Consider the following 14,842-nt stretch of genomic DNA (forward strand, 5'->3'; position numbering starts at 1 on the left):
ATGAACAAGTTAAATCGGTGATGATAGATTGGGCAAGAGATTTAGGACATAACATAATGTTTGAGGACTGGGAAAGATTGTGGAAGAAAGGGGTGAAGTTCACCGCATGTACTTTGTTAAAGGAAAATACTATGAAAATGATGTATAGATGGTATTTGACCCCTGTAAAATTAGCAAAGATGTATCATAATTGTGATAATACATGTTGGAAATGTAAAGAAAAGGAAGGAACATTTTTTCATATGTGGTGGACCTGCTCCAAGGTGAAAAACTTCTGGGAAAAGATTTATAATGATTTGGAAAAAATGTTGAAATATACATTTATAAAGAAACCAGAGGCCTTTCTTCTTGGAATAACAGGTTCGGAATTGCCCAAGAAAGATGTTAATCTATTTTTGTATGCCACAACTGCGGCTCGTATTTTGTTAGCTAAAAAGTGGAAAACCCAAGAACTACCAACAGTAGAAGAATGGCAGATGAAGATGATGGATTGTATGGAGCTAGCTGATCTAACCAGAAGAGTCCGCGACCAGAAGGAGGAGGGACACCACGAAGAATGGAAGAAATTTAATGATTATTTAGTTAAATTTGTTGAGCTAAAATAACTGGAAATAGCGTCCAGATACTTAAAGGGCTTAGGATTGTATCTATGTTAATTGATAAAATAATATGTTTAATACAAGAAGGAGAAGATTTAAAGATGTTAATGTTTAATTTAAAGGGTATTAAAATTGGGATTTGGAAAACCAATATAAGGATATGCAATGAAATTCAACTAAGGGGAAACGAGGAAGTCATTTTACAAAGTAAATAACTGTTATTTTCAATAAGGTTATGATTTATGTTTTGTTTGTTTTATATTTCTGTTTGTCATTGATATTGTAAACACTAATAAAATTTTTGCAAAAATAATAATAATAAACAACTATCTGACTTTTAGAAGACATCTGAAGGCAGCCCTGTTTAGGGAAGTTTTTAATGTCTGATGTTTTACTGTATTTTTAATATTTTGTTGGAAGCCGCCCAGAATGACTGGGGAAACCCAGCCAGATGGGCGGGGTATAAATAATAAATTAGTAATACAGTGGTACCTCGGGTTATGAACTTAATTCGTTCTGGAGGTCTATTCTTAACCTGAAACTGTTCTTAACCTGAGACACCACTTTAGCTAATGAGGCCTCCCGCTGCTGCCGCGTCACCGGAGCACGATTTCTGTTCTCATCCTGAAGCAAAGTTCTTAACACGAGGTACTATTTCTGGGTTAACAGAGTCTGTAACCTGAAGCGCCTGTAACCTGAAGTGTCTGTAACCCGAGGTACTGTAGTAGCAGTAGTAGTATTTCTTGCCCAAAATTGAGCTGAAAGTCTTAGATGAAGGGTGGATGCAAATATAAACAAACAAATACCAATGAATTAATAAACAAGCAGCCCTGCGGGATAGGTCAGTTTTATCATCTCTAGTACCTTTCTTGGGTTCAAAAATGAGGTGCTGTTACTCATATCTTGATATATTTTATTTTTATAAAATATTTATTAAGGTTTAACATAAAACATATGTTTACACAAAACATAGGTTTACACAATAGGGTTTACAAAAATCATAAGTTTACAATATAAGAAAAATTTAAAAAAAACTTAACAACCTAAAAAGGAAAAAAAAGGAAAAAAGAAAAAACAATCACATAGAAAAGATATCTAGACAAGAAAGAGAAGATAATAGCTACATAAAAAAAGAAAAAATGAGATTTAAAATAAAATCCATCTTTCAATAATCTGATTTCCTTATTTCCTTGACCTCCTCACACCTCCCCGTTTGTATTCCTGTTTAAAAGTCCTTTCAGCAAGTCCTCTATCATTTATCTTTACTCAATATCTTAACCTATTATAACTATGTATTTTCAACCATTGTCGATCCATATTTGCATATTCTTAATAATCTTTTTACCAATACCACTTATTTTCCGTTCTGACATCATTTTAACATTCATTAATTTTACAGTATTTCTGCAAATAGCCTTTAAATTTCTTCCAGTCTTCTTCCACCGACTCTTCTACTCATATCTTGATAAAAGTACTGTTCGTGTCAGCACAAAATGGGCTGATGGAAAAGCTGTGCCTGTACTCTGTTCTGGTGAGTACTGTCACACAAAAAAGCTCTGATCATCTCCACAGTGCAGACAGGGGGATGAGAGAGCTTCCTAGTGTCCCTAGCCTCTCACTCTGACTGTGCTGCTCCAGTTCCAGTTACACAGTAGGAAGATTTTCTGCTCTGTTGTGCTAGTTGAGGACTTGGAGCCTGAGGCCAACTTGCCTCTGTGCTTGACATATTTTCCAACCTCCCCAGGCCCACCTTTTTTTAAAAATACCCATACAGCCTTGCCTGTTATAAGCGTTACTGAAGACAACTTAATTAATACAAGTTATATAAACCAATGTATCTTTGGTTTTAAATAATGCTTTTGTACTTTTCACATATTGCCACTAAAGTCCTTGACTAATTAAGATGGTTTGAGTGTACTATTTACATGATTGCTAAGCAAGGGGTTTGTCTCTATAGCAACAACTGTATGAAAAAGCCTCCTTCCCTAGTAAAATTAATCCTCTGGGAGTCAGATGCTGTACTGGGAATATAACAAAGACATTATTTTATGTTTAGATTGGCTTGACACGGTCCACAATCTTATTTATATAAAGTAAAATTTAAAATTACTACAATGAACTGGTGGATGGTTTCATATCTTCCTTGTTTAATAAAGCCTACAATAATGTATTAGTTAACATTATTCTACATCTCATGTGGGACAATGGACTTGAAGCAGTCAGCTTCTGTTAGTAATATCACCTTTTCAATTCACCAGCCTTTTAAATCCCTCCCATTACATGTGAAACATGATACATATCTAATTGTCATTATCCATTTACAATAGCATCTTTGGGAACTGCAGAAGAGATTGCCAGTTAAAGATGAAATAGTACACCATAAAAGGCATTTTAAGAAGGAAGTGTGCTGTGATTTTATTGGTGCAATACTTTTCGGCATTACCCACAGAACTTCAGATTTCATTTTCGTTTGGCTCAGAGAGCCCTAGCAACTTATGGGACCTTTGTTAATATCAGTTCTGTTACAAATATGCAAGTTCAGCAGGCTAGATGCAAAAAGGCACTCCTGTAGCAGCCAGCAAATCCTCGGGTTCTCAGACAGCAGCTGTTGCAGCCTTGCCCTACCTCTACGGTTGCAATTTGGTTTTTGTGAGTCGAGGAACCACCACCTGCATAGGAGTATAATAAGACACAGGGACACATTATTTTAGGTTAATGGGCAAAGTTAGGCCACAACGTTGATTGGTTACAGCATGTGAGTAGGCTTAGGCATTGGATGAAACAGCAATACCAGACTCCACCCTGCACAGCCGGGAGTCATATCAGGGTTAACCACCAATGGGAGGAGCTTGTTGATGCAAATACAACTGGAAGCTCCCCCATGATGTCACCGGGGGTCCTACCATGGCCCTAGCCACCAGCAGGGCATCGGACAGGATCCACGACCGCCGGATTCCTTTAACAGAATACCCAAAAGAGGAGGGGTAGATGATGGTGCGTAACCAATCCTCCAACACAGCACACATATTCCAATGCCTAACCGCCAATACCAGAAAATTGTGACAAATTGCTACGAGGTAGGCGAAGAAACCAAGAGCCTGGTGCCAATTTGCCAAATGGATAAAAAAGTCCTACCAGCTGAAGAAACCAGAGGCCTTTCTCCTGGGCATGGTCGGCCAATTGGTGTTAAAGAAGGATAGAACTTTTTTTATGTATGCTACAACAGCAGCAAGAATACTCATTGCAAAGTATTGGAAGACACAAAATCTACCCACCTTGGAAGAATGGCAGATGAAGGTGATAGACTACATGAAATTGGCAGAAATGACTGGCAGAATCCGAGACCAGGGAGAAGAGTTGGTGGAAGAAGATTGGAAAAAATTTAAGGACTATCTACAGAAATACTGTAAAATTAATGAATGTTAAAGGGATGTTGGATTGGAAATAAGCGGTGTTGGTAAAAAGATTAATAAGAATATGTAAATACGTATTGAAAACGGTGGAAAATATATATTTATTATAGGTTAAGACGCTGAGTAAGGTTAAATGATAAAGGGCAAGGATTTGCTGAACTAAACATCTGAACTGGAATACAAAAAGGGAGGTGTGAGGAGGTCAAGAAACTAGTGAAGGAAATACAAGATATGAAAATATTAATCTTTTTTCTGTTTTGATTATTGGTGTTTTTTATCTTCTTCTTTTTTCTCTTATTTTGTTAACTCTTTTTTATTGCATACTTTGTATGTATTTCGTTTTGTATCTTTTTTATTTTTGCTATTTTTCTTGGCTTTTGTATTTTATGTTTAAATTCTGAAGTTATTGATTGCTTATGAAACTTTTTGTGGGCTAAAGCCTCAGCGCCTAGGGCTTGCCGATCGAAAGGTCGGCGGTTCGAATCCCCGCGGCGGGGTGCGCTCCCGCTGCTCGGTCCCAGCGCCTGCCAACCTAGCAGTTCGAAAGCACCCCCGGGGGCAAGTAGATAAATAGGTACCGCTTACCAGCGGGAAGGTAAACGGCGTTCCGTGTGCGGCTCTGGCTCGCCAGAGCAGCGTTGTCACGCTGGCCACGTGACCCGGAAGTGTCTCCGGACAGCGCTGGCCCCCGGCCAATAAATGTGAGATGGGCGCACAAACCCCAGAGTCTGTCAAGACTGGCCCGTTTGGGCAGGGGTACCTTTACCTTTACCTTTTATGAAACTTTAATAAATATTATTATATTAAAAAAAAGTCCTACCAGGCCCCTTGGGCAACCAAGGCAACCAACCAAAGTCCATAGCAAGGTCAATACACAAAAAGAAGCTGACCTAAGAGGGAGGGAAGGTGGGAGATCCGAAGAAAGCAGGAACAGACTAGGAGCTGAGCACTGCCGCGGCTGTTTAAATGTGGCTAGCCCCGCCCACCAGCCAGCCCTATTGGTCGGCTGGAGGGCTTGGCCGCGGCAGCAGAAGCAATCAGGAGCAGGGAGCCGAGAACCCCTCCCTGCCCCCAGCGGGAAACTGCTCCTGCTCACAACCCCTCCCCTCTGGGAGGAGGAGAGGCCTGTTGTTGTTTAGTCATTTAGTCGTGTTCGACTCTTCGTGACTCCATGGACCAGAGCACGCCAGGCACTCCTGTCTTCCACAGCTTGTCTTTGTCCATGGAGTTTTCTTGGCGGGGATATTGGAGTGGCTTGCCTGTTCCTGCTCCAAGGAGAGGCCTAGCTAACTCCAAATAAACTTTCAGCTCATTCTGCTCCAAATATTGCAAACTGGCTCCACACAGGAGTGTCCACAGGAACATTTTGGCGGGGGGGGGGGGGAGTAAATGCTCTAGTTAAATAAACAAAAGTCTACCCTTTATAGTACCGGTATATTTGGTAACTGCGTGGTAGGAAAGCCTGGCTAGACCTAACCTCTGAGAAACTTTGCTTGTTTCTGCTTTCCATTGATGGATCCACCTGGTATCTTCATGTGCTTTAGCACTGAAACCCTTAAGTCATTCCCCAATTCTCTTCACCCTCCAGTCCTTAATTACCAGTAATTGTGCTGCTGCCACAATTAATTTCACAGCCCTTCCCCTGTAATTTTCCTAAAAAGCAAACAAACAAAACCTAAATACCAGGATAGGTGGTATAATAATGGTGGACTCTATTTGCATTGGCATCAGCAGAACAATTTTTAAAATCAAACATATCTACTTCCAACCCTTGCCAACACAGCCTCAGTGTATACATGAAGGAGTGTTTCCACCTCCACACTGAGGTCCTCCTCTGAGGGTCTTCTGCTGGTTCTCTCACTGTGAGAAGCAAAGTTACAGGGAACCAGGCAGAGGGCCTTCTTGGTAGTGGCACCCTCCTTGTGGAACACAGTTGCCAAGGAGATAAAGAACTACATAACTTTTAGAAGACACCTGAAGGCAGCCCTGTATCAGGAGGTTTTAAATGTTTGATATTCTACTATGATTTATATGTGCTGTAAGCTGCCCACCTAGCAGTTCAAAAGCACATCAAGTGCAAGTAGATAAATAGGTACTGCTCTGGCGGGAAGGTAAACGCCGTTTCCGTGGGCTGCTCTGGTTCACCAGCAGCTGCTTAGTCCTGCTGGCCACATAACCCAGAAGCTGTACACCGGCTCCCTCGGCCAATAAAGCGAGATGAGCGCTGCAACCCCAGAGTTGTTCGCGACTGGACCTAATGGTCAGGGGTCCCTTTACCTTTACCTTATAAGCACAGAATAGACTTTGCAGCTCAAGGGAGGACAGACTGTGTATGTTCAAAGGAAATGAGTAAGACTGATTGCCAAGGATTAAGGAAGCCTTTCCATGGTAAGAAATGATTAGATCTGACATGTCTGGGAAAGACCCTCTCATGCTATCACAAGCTGTATATTATTTATGACTAATGAATCTGTTCAGGCGTTTTCGTGCGCTGCTCTGGTTCACCAGCAGCTGCTTAGTCATGCTGGCCACATGACCCGGAAGCTGTATGCCGGCTCCCTCAGCCAATAAAGCAAGATGAGCGCCGCAACCCCAGAGTCGGCCACGACTGGACCTAACGGTCAGGGGTCCCTTTACCTTTAAGCTGCCCAGAGTGGCTGGGGAAACCCAGCCAGTTGGGCGGGGTATAAATAATAAAGTTGTTGTTGTTGTTGTTGTTGTTGTTGTTGTTGTTGTTGTTGTTGTTGTTACACTCGATACTCACACAGCTCTTCCAAGCCCTCATTTCCTCACAGCACCTTCAACACATACACACACACACCCCGCAGGCTCTCGCAGTTTGCCACAGACTCCCCTCTCCCTCAACAGTTTACCCCCCTCCTACAACCTCTCTGTCAACTGCTGCTGCCAGTCCCAGAGTAAAGCGGGTGGAGAGTGTTGTGTATTGAGTCAAAGGATTTTATATCTGTCTGTATTTGCATTAGGGTAAAGTAACTGCCTTTTGGTTTCAAAGGGTACAGCTACTATTGGTTCATTTAAGCTGCTGTATTTGGATCCTCTGTCTTATTAAAGGTAAAGGTAAAGGTACCCCTGCCCGAACGGGCCAGTCTTGACAGACTCTGGGGTTGTGCGCCCATCTCACTCAAGAGGCCGGGGGCCAGCGCTGTCCGGAGACACTTCCGGGTCACGTGGCCAGCGTGACATCGCTGCTCTGGCGAGCCAGAGCCGCACACGGAAACGCCGTTTACCTTCCCGCTAGTAAGCGGTCCCTATTTATCTACTTGCACCCAAGGGTGCTTTCGAACTGCTAGGTTGGCAGGCGCTGGGACCGAACAACGGGAGCGCACCCCGCCGCGGGGATTCGAACCGCCAACCTTTCGATCGGCAAGCCCTAGGCGCTGAGGCTTTTACCCACAGCGCCACCCGCGTCCCGCGTCTGTCTTATTGGTTTCCTCCAAAAGGCAGGACTGTGATTGCCTGATATTGTTCCCTCCAAAATGTATCCTTTCTTGCTAGTTCCCTGTCCCTATAAATGTAGCTTTCCCCTCCTCAGTCTTCAGTCTTGTTTGCTTTAATAAAGAAGTGTTACTAGAGAACTGTCTCCAGCACATTATGGCAAGAGAGCTGAAATCACAAACCCCACGTCACAACAGAGAGGAGGAAGCCTTTCTCCCCTTCACCTCACACCACCACTGCTGGCAGAAGGAAGTGTGCATTTTGAAACAACAAAGCAAGAACGCAAAGGCTTGCCTGGGCTGGAGCACCTGCCCATTCACACTCACACACAAAGTTTTATTTGTATGCCACCTTTCCACAGTTCAAATGATGCTCAAAGCAGCTTACAATATGAAAAATAATACATAACTACAACATAACTATTGCTACTTTTACAATAAATTAAACATTTTAAAAATCCACAACCAAACGGAATAATTTCCACATAAATCACAACAAAATCTAAAACAAATATAGAAAAAACCAGCAGCAACAACCCCACACCCACAAACAGCACCCCTACCCAAGAGTCTCAGTTTTTGTAGCTGGAGTCAGTCACGACCCCACCCCCACCCTGGCCAGGCAGGAAAGGGTTGCTAGGCAGGGAACAAGACTCACAGCCAAGTACGGCACATTAACTCAGCCCTGGGCTTCCCTTGCCCCCTTGTGCCTGCCTGCAAGTGAACAAGGGAGCAGGTGGGGTGGGAATATAGGAAGGCCTGCCTAGGCCAGTGCTTTGCTCGCTTGCTCCACTTGCTGCTATGCTGCAGTTTGCAGGGCCACCTACTGGCAACCATGCAAACTGTAGCATTACAAAAATGTTATATAGTAAGAAATAAGACCTGAGTTAAAAAGGTCGTGTTCTCATGTCTTTGCTGCTACCTTTTGTTTCTGGGCTGACACTCACAGCTTCACTTATATTCTGGAGATTTGAATTGTTTCCTGTGAGGCAGCAGTCACTTCTCCACTACAGAAGACCAACTTAAAAACAAAGCAAAAGTATAGAGAATTGACGTTTCTTTGTAATCTTCTGCCCATAGCTGTCAACTTACAGATTTGAAAATAAGGGACCAGCAGCCTTGAAAATAAGGGACTTGCTGCCTCACCTGTTCCAGGCACTCCAGTCTCCCTGTCCTCCTGCAGGCTGGTCAAACTCATGCTGGTAGCTTCAAGAACACTGTCCAACCAACTTTGTAACCAGAGGTTCAACTGAATAGAATCTGAATCACATGCACCACAAGGCCTATGCAGCCTCAACTTAAGATGGCTCCCCGGCCTGGCTTTGTACTGCAAAGTTTGCAGCAGCATGTGCAACAAAATGGCGTCCAGCATTCAAAACCCTCCTCAGCTTGCATTAAGTAGCCACACACAAGGCATGCAAGCTCCACCCCCCAGTCGTTCTTAGACTCCTTACTGGGTGAGCAACACAGCCAAGCAACACGGTTGGAGCCTCCCTCCTCCCTGGCCGGCAGGGAGGGAGGGAGAGGAGCTGCTTCCTTTGAAATTTAAGGGACTTAAACTTGTCCACCACCCTAGTTCTCAACCATAACTATCTATATAATATTAAGTAATTATTTACTCACAACAGTGGTGGAAACAGCCTCAAATAGATTGCAATGCATCACATTTAAAACAAAAGGATTAAAACACAACAATAAATAGTGCTGTGCAAAAGCAATACAGACATTCAATATATAAGAGGACGAAATAAAGAACAAAATTATTTTTTTCATTTATCATAAAATAGCAATCTATGTTAATCCCCCCACACACAAAAATTGTTATAATGATATAGCAAGTAGAAGAAGGTGGTAGGAATTGTCATACGGGATCAAAGCTCTTTCACCAGTAATGGCAAGCCAGATAACATGGCAAAAGTCCCCAGTCAGGTTGTGAATAAGGGACAGAGCTATACACTGCTCTGAAAGCAACATCTGAAAATCTCATAGCTCCTAGTTTCATCATTCTTCATATCAGCCCTTTGTGGCTAAGAAGTTGCCCTTTCCTGGCTCAAGTTAAGTAAGTCTTGTTTATTTCTTTACTGAGGACGCAATCAAATTTATTTGAGGAAAGAAGCTAGCAGGAAGAGGAATAAAAAAATCCTGAAATGGTAATGCTAGTTGCATTGTTCCCATGATTGCTCCCAGACATCACATTGTACAAACAAGATGAATGCTTGTTGAAGGAAAAACAAGGAAGCCGCTATGAGAAGAGGGCAACCAAAACATTCCAAGTTATTTCAGTATGGCTTTAAACTAATAGTGGCAAACAGAGTATTGCATGTCAGTGATATTGTGGGAGAGATACTTCCTTCAAAGCTCACTTTGCATAGGAACAGAAAAGCAATTGTCTGGCATCTTCATATTCATCCATTGTATCAAAGCCTCATTGGCAGCCTGTGGCCAAAGCTTGTGACACTATTAAAAGGGTTAGTTCATTTTTGCCTTGTGTAGGAGGCCAAGAAATGGCAATTATGTGACAAGTGAACAACATCGTAGCAGAGTGCCATTCCCAGGCTGTTTACTTCAGTTCTCACACTACAGTTTGTGAGCACTTCCACTGGACAAAAGGGTTTGGTGTGTATCAGGTGAAGTGATTCAATATTGTTCACTGCCTTGGAGAAACACTGGAACTGTGCCAGATTCCATGTTGATGTCCAAATGGCAATGGTTGTGCCGAAATTCCATGTCACTTATACCAGTTTGTCCTCATACTGTCAGGACCGGCCCACCCATGAGACAAGCTGAAGCTACTGCCTCAGGCAGCAGGATCCACAGGGCAGCAGATCCTGATGTAGATCTTTAGTCCAGCCCCTTGTTCCTGATTTAGAGTGCCATTTTGTGCTTTGCCGCAGGTGCTAAAATATCTTGAGTTGACCGTTTACTGTGTACACAAACAGAAACACACACCTCCAGTGCTGCAGTAATAAAAACCAGCCATGAAATCGACTGGTGGAGTAGAACTCAGCAAACTTGAACAGGGGCATAAAATATTGATTTTTTAAATGAGAGCGCTTAATAAAGTCAGTGTAATGGTATAAAGGGTGGTGAGGTTATCAGAAACATAACTAAACCCTCCATCTGATGGTTTTCTGCTGCTCCTATCTCATTTAAATTTAATTACATGTATTAATTGAGAACAAAGTGCTGTGAATGCAGATTTAATAACTCAGCTGCTTTAAATACAACGTTTCACAGGAAATGCCCAAAGACCTTTGCCCCCAAAGCAGCATATAAATAAATATCAATATAACATAATGTTTCCCCATTACTTGAATGTCTGTATTTTTCCCCAGTGGGTCTAATAACAATTATATGGGCCTCCCCCATCAACATCACTGCTCCAATCAAAATGATATTTTCTGGCCATTAACACCAGTAGGCCGTTGACCTAAAGATTGCAGTTATAGTCTGAATTCTGTTACTGCATTGTATTTTTGTTTCTGCACACCCCCTTGCATGGGAGACAGCATATTGATTGATTGATTGATTGATTGATTGAAAATTGCATTGAGACACTTTGAAGAGGAAAAAAAGAGAAGGTCTGATAATGGATCTCCATTGTTGCACCCATTATCCCTTGGCAGAAGGTATCATTGCACCCAAACATGACAGGAAATACAGTGGTGCCCCGCAAGACGAATGCCTCGCAAGATGAAAAACTCGCTAGACGAAAGGGTTTTGCAGTTTTTGAGCTGCTTCGCAAGACGAATTTCCCTATGGGCTTGCTTGGCAAGACGAAAACGTCTTGCGTTTTTTGCAAGTTTGTTTCTTTTTTCTTAACACCGTTAATACAGTTGCGACTTGACTTCGAGGAGCAACTCATAGAACGCGGTGTGGTATCCTTTTTTGAGGTTTTTGGCGATTTTTGAAGCTTTTCCAAAACTTTTCCGACACCGTGCTTCGCAAGACGAAAAATTCGCTAGACAAAAAAACTCGCGGAACGAATTAATTTCATCTTGCGAGGCACCACTGTAGTTTTGTTTTTAAATGCATGTATCAAGGCTGTAATCCTAAACACATCTACAGAGGTCAAAGCTCCAGTGTACAACTCTCATGAAATTAAAAATGCCCAACTGTTTATTACTACATCCTGTTTGAAAAAATCCAGTATGACTAAGATGATCAAGAATATGGAAACTAAGCCTTACGAGGTGCACTTGAAAGAGCTGGGTATGTTTAGCCTGGAAAACAGGAGACTGAGAGGAGATATGATAGCCATTTACTTTTACAAATATCTGAAGGGCTGTCACATGGAAGAGGGAATAAGCTTCTTTTCTCCTGCGCTGGGGGATAGGACTTGAACCAATGGCTTCAAGTTACAAGAAGGGAGATTTCAACTAAACACATGGAAGAACTGAGAGCTGTTCATCAGTGGAACCGTCTCCATGGGGAAGTTGTGGACTCTCCTTCCTTGGAGGTTTTTAAGCAGAGGTTGGATGGCCTTCTGTCATGGGTGCTATAGCTGAGATTCCTCCACTGCAGGGGGTTGGACTAGATGACCCTTGAGTCCCTTCCAGCTCTACGATTCTATGGCATAGAAATGCTTAGAAGGCACTTCTCAGGTGAACTGATAAACTGATGCTTTGAAAACTCTACTCAAAAGTATCATATATTTATGAAACTTAAAATTCTGTTCTATTTTTGCCTTATATTTTCACCACCTCTTACATTGCACTAATTTCATTCTTCTGTTTAACTGAACAGCTATGATCTGTGCTGGATTCAGATTCAGCGTTGCCTCACCTGTTGCATGCTGCATGTCCACTGAGGCTTTTTGTGCAGCACTCCTCTTTGTTTTTCCCCCTTGTCCCCTGTTTAGACACAGTTCAGCATGAAATTCTCACTTGGCTGGTACACAGCTGGGAGGGCAGAAAAACGCGGCAGGAGGAGGTTGGTAGTGCAGGGTTCTTTTATTTAACAATCCTTCTTTAATACAACAGCAGCTTTGAAGCACTAAGGCTCAGTTTACAATGTGACAGCATCTTCTAAAGTAGGCTTTAAAGATAAAACATTCTACAGCGGAACCTCGGGATACGTACTGTCCTCCTTACGAACGCTTTGGGTAACGAGCTCCATTAACCCGGAAGTAGATGCTCCTTGTTGCGAACTTTGCCCCAGGATGCGAGCAGAAGTCGTGCACTGCTGGTGTAGCTGCAGCGGGAGGCCCCATTAGCAAAAGCGCACGTCATGTTAAGAATGGTTTCAGGTTAAGAATGGACCTCCGGAATGAATTAAGTTTGTAACTGGAGGTACCACTGTGCGAACTTAATTTGTTGTGGAGGTCCATTCTTAATCCGAAACCATTCTTAACATGAGGCACGCTTTTGCTAATGGGGCCTCCCGCTTCCGGTATGCCACTACTTCCGGGTTAGCAGAGCTCGTTACCCGAAGCATTCGTAAGGAGGATGGTACATAACCTGAGGTTCCACTGTATTACATTAAAAATATAGAAAATTGGGGGGGGGACCTTACTGTGCCTCTATATTTTGCTGATTTTAACATGAATTCTGCATACAAATAAATGAATACTATTGCAAGCCACTCCAATCTCTGAGGGTTCAGTTTCCTCAGAATGAGGAAGCAGAGATTGCAGTGTCTTTATGATATAAGGTTTATTTGCACATATGTATAACCCGAGTCTGTGATGGCAGGGTTCACAGCATTAACACCCCAAGAAGGTCTTGCTTCAGTTCTCCCATAGCTGCAGCCTTGATCCAAGCAGAAATCAGGCTCTTTGTCAGCTGCCTGGTCTGCAGCTCACCAGCTTCTAGCTCACATAACGCAACTCAGCCATTTCTTCTCTGGCACAGAGCCACTTCCTTTGTTACCTTAGTGGGCCATTTTGAAGAAGCTGGCCTGGCTCTTCCAGCTGTTGAATCCAGGAATTAGAAGGGACTCAGGCATGTAGCCTATCCCCTCCTCGCATAATTCTACCTCCCTCTAAGAACCAGACTTGTGTCCCCAGATGAACAAACACACAACAGGATAACAGCTGTAGAAAAATAACAGACAAGTTAACAAAGGCATTAAAACACACATAATCAGAAACAGATAGTAAAACACAATTACACTTTTAACCCAACACCAGTACAGTAACAGCTTCTTCCTTTCAAGCCAGTTTCCAGTCCATCGCAATCTCTTCAGACCCTCTTCTTTCTCCTTGGCGTACACAGTTCTGAATCCAAACTGCTTACCCAGTCCCCACACTTGGTATACTCAAGATGATGAACTCCCGACATGTATAAGCCAGTATACAAGCCTCGGTACTGCATTACCCAAATGCCTTGCTCATTATTTCCCTTGTGCTGCTGCAGCACAAAGCAGTTTACAAACACACACACAGTTATCAGTTAACAATGCCTAAAAATCATTAAGCAGTTCCTATCACCACAAACATGGGAAAAGCACAGATCAATAGCATTGGAATAGGGTCATTTAGTCCAACCCAAACATCTTGTTTGCCTTCCTCTGAGCACATTTGAGATTGTCAATACCCTTCTTAAATTGTGGCACCCAGAGCTGGACACAGTATCCCGGGTGTGGTCTGATCAAGGCAAAATAGAGTGGTACTATTACTTCCTTTGATCTGGACACTATACTTCTGTTGATGTAGCCTAGAATAGCATCAGCTTTTGGCTTTGATACCATAAGTTCTAAACTGGAGACAGAGTTGTTGAATGACAAAAGAAAAATATTATCAAAAATGTACAAACTATTATTAGAATGGCATACTAAAGATGAAGAGGTTAAAGTGGTTATGATAAAATGGGCTAAAGATTTTGGTTATAATATCCAGTTAGAATCATGGGAAAGGTTGTGGAATGAAGGAATTAAATTTACTGCCTGTAGTGCATTGAAAGATAATGTTATGAAAATGATGTATAGATGGTATTTAACACCAACAAAACTTGCTAAAATGTATAAGACAAGAAATAAGGAATGTTGGAAATGTAAAGAAAAGGGGGGGGAAATCTCTACCATATGTGGTGGACTTGTAGTAAGGTAAAGGCTTATTGGGAAATGATATATAACGAATTAAAGAAAATGTACAAAAGGACATTTGTTAAAAAGCTAGAAGCATTTTTACTGGTTATAATAGGGGAAGAGATCCAAGAGAGACCAAAAACTGTTTATGTATGCAACAACAGCAGCAAGGACTCTTTTAGCCCAGAAATGGAAGCAAGAAGAATTACCAATGATAGAAGAGTGGCAGACAAAGATGATGGAATATGCAGAACTGTCAAAACTGACTGGGAAAATCCGACACCAGCGAGACCAAGCTTTCCAAAAAGACTGGAATAAATTTGCATCATATTTGAAGGACAATTGTAAA

General features: G+C 42.2%; 1 protein-coding gene across 5 annotated transcripts in view; it reads right to left on the bottom strand.

Annotated features, from left to right (window-relative positions):
- The window catches only part of TRPM8 (transient receptor potential cation channel subfamily M member 8), an 80,769-nt gene extending 71,944 nt beyond the window's left edge, over positions 1-8,825 (bottom strand). For all 5 annotated transcript variants that reach the window (XR_014221288.1, XR_014221289.1, XM_082228780.1 and 2 more), the window contains exon 1: positions 8,614-8,825. The gene's annotated coding sequence lies outside the window, so the exon portion shown is untranslated. The remainder of the gene's footprint in view (positions 1-8,613) is intronic.
- Positions 8,826-14,842: the final 6,017 nt, after the last annotated feature.

This window comes from Podarcis vaucheri, assembly GCF_965113315.1.
Source record: "Podarcis vaucheri genome assembly, chromosome: 1".
Taxonomy (NCBI): Eukaryota; Metazoa; Chordata; class Lepidosauria; order Squamata; family Lacertidae; genus Podarcis; species Podarcis vaucheri.